The 5,592-nt window shown below is 37.4% G+C and overlaps 1 protein-coding gene across 2 annotated transcripts in view; it reads right to left on the minus strand.

The window, feature by feature from the left end:
* LOC109055252 (ecto-NOX disulfide-thiol exchanger 1) overlaps window positions 1-4,915 on the minus strand; it is an 85,251-nt gene extending 80,336 nt beyond the window's left edge. Inside the window, exon 1 of one of the 2 annotated variants that reach the window (XM_042763299.1) lies at window positions 4,697-4,914. The gene's annotated coding sequence lies outside the window, so the exon portion shown is untranslated. Of the gene's footprint in view, window positions 1-4,696 lie in introns of both variants that reach the window. The other variant, XM_042763301.1, reaches the window with a different exon arrangement.
* Between the last annotated feature and the right edge of the window lie 677 nt (window positions 4,916-5,592).

The raw sequence follows: 5,592 nt of genomic DNA on the forward strand, positions 1-5,592 counted from the left end.
TATTGAATGACCAAATGAGAGAGACACACACAGAAAAGCCCATTAACTCCCAATCCTGAAGGCTTCTGCATCTCTGCAGAGGTTTGTGTGTGCAAATAGTAATCTGTCTCTAGCCACAGGCTGGTAATGGGGAGACAGACCTTCTGTTCCTTTTCCATAGCACCCCTGTCAGTTAGAGGCTAAGCAAATGCACCTCTCAAGGCAAAGTAACATAGCTGAGGTCACACAGCACTCTGTCCTGAAAAAATAAATCCAGAGCGGTCCCCAAAAATCTTCACTTTTTAACTGACATGAAAACCCAAGGGAGATGAGGAAAGAATCATCCATTTTAAAAGCCAGATTGTGCCGTTCAGCAATCAACGAGAATGAAATAACTGTAAAAGTCATGGACAGTTAACTTTAGCACTTAAAATGTGTAATTACAACAAAAGCTAGTTGAATAGAAGGCAAATATAGTCATTCACAATTAATTATTGTAAACAGCTCTCTTTAAAAAGAAAAACATTTCCCTATTTCAGCTCATTGGAGTTTAATTAGTATAGCTGCTATATACCTCAGTTATTTAATAGAACTGTTTCAGAATCCAGATTTTACAAGGTGGCCCAACATTAAATTGTTTTATTGTGTAGAGCTAAATAAAAATTGCCATTTTGGTTTCTAAATGTTTCATGATCTTGGTAATCAATAATTCACTGCACATAATCGCAATAAGTATTTCTACTTCAAAATTCAAGTTTAATTCTATGTGTTACTCTTGTTTCTTTGTAATTAATAGTCAAATGTACTAGCAAATTCTGAGTGAACATTTTTTTTCTACACCAAATTGCTAAACAGCAGATCCGGGAGCCATTTTTGGGTTGCGACCCAGCAGATTGACTCTCACTGAAAGGGCTCCTCATGTCCTGTACTAACCCAGCAAAGTTTATTCAGAGATCTGAGAGGCAGCAAATTACATTTCCTGCTCGCTTTATTCTGTGGATCTCCATATAAATTAAATTATAACTTGATTTATTGCCAAGCCTTACTTCGGGGCTCACAGCCCCCTCCAAAGGATAACGCAGGCTTATTGTGGCAGAAAAACCATCCCAGAAAAACATCCTTTACATCAAAGGAGGGTTTTATAACTGCTGCTTTGAGATGCAGAGAGATACATTGGCTGCAGACGGCGAGTGTGACCAAAGCCATTCGGACACGGCACATTGGGCCAATTACAATCTCGTCAACAGCGGTCATAATCATATGTTAAAGTACAGGGGGTCTAGATGAGATAATTTCAATAACAGCTAGTATTGCTAAACTGAGGAGACAGCTGTACAGGGGCCAGCCGAGGAAAAGCATGCCTTGCAGAATAGCATCAACGTCACAGTGTCCTAAATCTGTAAGTGAAAGTGTGACATAAAATATGAGAATATGATGAGATTTAGCAGTTAGTTAAATACACAATTAAAGGAATAGTTCACCCAAACATGAAAATTTGCTGAAAATTCACTCACCCTCAGGCCATCCAAGAAGTAGATGAGTTTGTTTCTTCATCAGAACAGATTTGGAGAAATTTAGCATTATGTCACTTGCTCACCAATGGATCCTTTGCAGTGAATGGGTGCCGTCAGAATGAGAGACCAACAGCTGATAAAAACATCACAATAATCCACAGGTAATCCACACAACTTCAGAGAAAAGCTGTGTGATTGTAAGAAATAATATCACCATTAAGTCATTTATATTCAATCATTGCTTCCAGTTAAAATATAAAAACATATAAAAACATATAAATATAAATCCATAATATTGTTTTCTCCAGTGAAAAAGTTGTCTTGTCTGAATCAGGAGAGAAATATGCAGAGATGAAGCACCATTTACAAGGGAAAACAGTCCAAAACAGTTCTAAACAAATATATTGGTGGATTTTGGTGTGAGAGGACAACACAGGATGGATTTTTTCACTGGAGGAAGCGTTATTATGGATTATGAATTTTGGCCAAAAGTGATGATTTAATCTTAAAACGTTTTAATGATGGATTTGTTTCTTACAAACACACAGCTTTTCACTTCACAAGACATTAATTGATGGACTGGAGTGGTGTGGATTACGTGTGGATTATTGTGATGTTTTTATCAGCTGTTTGGACTCTCATTCTGACGGCACCCATTCACTGCAGAGGATCTATTGACGAACAACTGATGTAATGCTACATTTTACCAAATCTGTTCTGATGAAGAAACAAATTCATCTACATATTTGATGAACTGAGGATGAGTACATTTTCGGCAAATTTCCTTTTTTGTGTGAACTATTCCTTTAAAGAGATTACGTGTCTGCATCCAGAGTGTCTTTGTATCAACAGCACACTTAAGAATATAGCAGCACAGACAGACACCTGGTCTGTACAATTTGTTTTAATTTGGAGGTTCACGCAGTGCCACAAGTAACGGTTAATGAGAAAACCGCCTGTAGAAGAAATATCTGCATTTTGGCCTAATTGGACACTCTTGATCAATGGAAAAAAAAACAACGAATACTGCAAAAATACTGGCCAGCAGTGAGACCTTTTACTCTCACAGATGATTCAAAGATTTGAAAAACAGACTCTGTGGAAAGTATTGGACCAAACAACAATGCCAATCCAGTTACTGAGGATAATTTAATTTGAGAGGGAAGAGATTGTTATGGCATTCTTTTGTAGTATGACTGCATTTGTAAACAATATGAGTGCATGAGGGAATGTTTCCAGGACTCTCTAAAGCTTTGTAATAGCTTTCAAAATTTAATTGTAGTACTATTAAAACAATTCACAATGTGATGCAATGTTTCATTTTCATGAATCTGCCATGAAGTCAATATAGATTGTAATACTTATTTCTAATTACCATGAATTAAGTGCAGAGAAACATGTGCAACATTTTTCAAATAAGAGCAACTACATACAGAGGTGCAATAAATAAATAAATAAATGTAACACATATATTTATATTTACCTGATATTTCTATCAGAGTCTAATTCCATAACTAGTGCATTTAAATCAGTGCATCTCTTTCTCTCTAAACAAAAAAAAGCAGCAGCAATAAAAATGCTGCGACTATAATCAGAGGCTTTTATTTAAGAGGTTTACTTAAAACAGCCGGCATTATAGTACACTTGTTACATCTCCATCTCCTTCTAGAGATCCATCTGAGACGGTCAGTTTTGGGTTTGTTTGCATTAATGGTTTGTTTCCATCAATCTGACTGCGTGTTTATATACCCATTCATACATATATACATGAATTTCAGGCTCTGCCAAAAACAACACATTTTTCAAAATCATTCACTTATAAACAAACAAATATTTCAGTCTTTACATTATATTCACTGTGCTTCACAGAACCAGATGGGGCCCAGAGTGAAATCTCTCGTGCCCGTTGCACCCCAGACTAGAAATATATTATTTATGTATCATAATAAATAGCAACCCAAGCATTCAAAATGTATTTTGTCTTCACAGCTCTTTACTGTTGGTCCTACTGCCAGCTCTGATTAAAGTGTTGATCTGGTTATTCTGTACTGATTATGCGTGTCCATTCATTAAGAACTCTTTTGCTATTGCTTCAGAAACAGTACTTGTTGAGGTACTTCACTGAGCCTGAATGGAATACATGCACGTTGTATTAAACATGCACGAAGTTCAGTGCCTCATAACAATAACAGCCCCTTAAAGATTTCTAACTTTTGTTTAGACTCTAATCAGAATGAAAGCAAACCATTTCCAATTCTCCATTTCAACAAAAGACAGGCTTCTTTGTGATCCATTACATTCTGTAGTACTACAGCTGCATCGCTTGCTCAGAGCAATCAATATCTTTTAAAGCAGCATGCATAACAGCATGTTTGCAAGCAGGCCTATGACATTGCTTTTAAATCATTAGCCACGTTTTTAGAATGTCATATGACTTTAAAAGTTTTGTTTGCATAAGATTAGTGTCACAGCAAACACAACCTTCTTATAAACAAAACAGTGTCACAACAAACATAACACAAAAGTTGATCACCAACGACTGAAATGAAGGAGATGAGAGTGACTCTCTCCATGGTGCTGAAGCGGTTGCCCAGGTGACACGATATCAAGGGCATCGGCGTTTCTACAGAGCCGCTGATCCATCCGACGCTCACGAAACCCCGGCGATTCATAAAACAAACCACAGAAATATGCCTATATTTAACACCTAACTCCTCCAAGCAGAACGCAACCAACCTATGTTCTTTTCAGCCCCTTTCAAAGCATTGCAAAGCTGAGAAACTTATTGTTTGTGGTCGTCTATCGCTTATATGAACGAAATAATGTCTTTCATGGAGTCTTTGCAGCTTTCTTTTCAGTGAACTCTGTAACCAAAACAAAACATTCGCGCGCTGAACTTTCTAAACTGATATAATATTCAGCAAACAGCAGCATATAATGATCATTCTGTCTCAACAATATAATATGAATTCAGTCTCAAGTGTAACCACTCAATTTAGAAAAAAAAATATATATATACAGGGTGTAAATAAAATGTAAATACACCGCTCGTAGATTTTGCTGATGCTTCGATAGGAGGAAAGATTGTGATGGAGCTCAGTTCAGTCTGATTAAATGAGGAGAATGGGATCTAGCAGACGCTCTCAGGACCGGGACGCGAATACACACACCAGCTACACTGAAGAATGAAGAACGACTCTTACCGGTCTGGATCAAGCCTGCTCCGAGACTCTGTGCGACTGGGCGTAATAATCCAGCGGAATAAACGAGAACGAGGCTGAATTGCGAAACGCTGCCCGTCGTCGCTCTGCTCTTCGGTGCTGCTGCATCTGACGACGGCACAGCTGCTGTCTCCACGCGCTGAGAGCGAGAGACTGAGGCGCGCGCGACGCGGATCAGCGTGCACGAGTCCACAGCGAGCTGCCTCCAGTGAGAGAGGACAGTTCATGTGCAGTTTGATAAAAACACATGTGTGTTTTTACGTCTAAAAACTGACAGATAATCTTAAATCACGAGTCAGTAGCCCGATGTGAAGTGTGAGTCAGACTACAGTGCAATGACAATATTTACTGCATGACTTATATTGAAATTATTCACACAATAGTTAGCCTAGTCACAGCATTTTATGTATTTAGTACTAATGCAAATCATATTACATTTTACATAAAATCAATAAGGATATTTTTATATATTTAGTGTTGTGGATTTTTTTACATTTAATTTTTTTTTTTTTTTATGATTTATGAAGAAAGTGTTTAACAACCAATGTTTATTTTTTAATATATGTACTGTTCTTTGGTAAGATGCTTTCTTCTTAAGATTTAGTCTTGTGACCTTAAATGTTTGTGAATCTCACGCAGAATTAGATGCTGATGTGGTCTGCTTATTTGTGTGTTAACATTAAACGAAATTTACAAAGCTCATAATTTTTGAATAGATACCATATGCAATGTGAGAGGTTATTGCATATATTTCAGATCAGAATCAGAGCACCATGGCTGAGCAGGGTAAAGGCAACATCATCTGGTAACTGTACTCCCTCTGTTGGCCACTGCACACACGTCAGTGTTTGCAAAGTATTTTAGTGTTAGCCTAACAA

The sequence above is a fragment of the Cyprinus carpio genome, chromosome A9 (genome assembly GCF_018340385.1).
Source record: "Cyprinus carpio isolate SPL01 chromosome A9, ASM1834038v1, whole genome shotgun sequence".
Classification (NCBI taxonomy): Eukaryota; Metazoa; Chordata; class Actinopteri; order Cypriniformes; family Cyprinidae; genus Cyprinus; species Cyprinus carpio.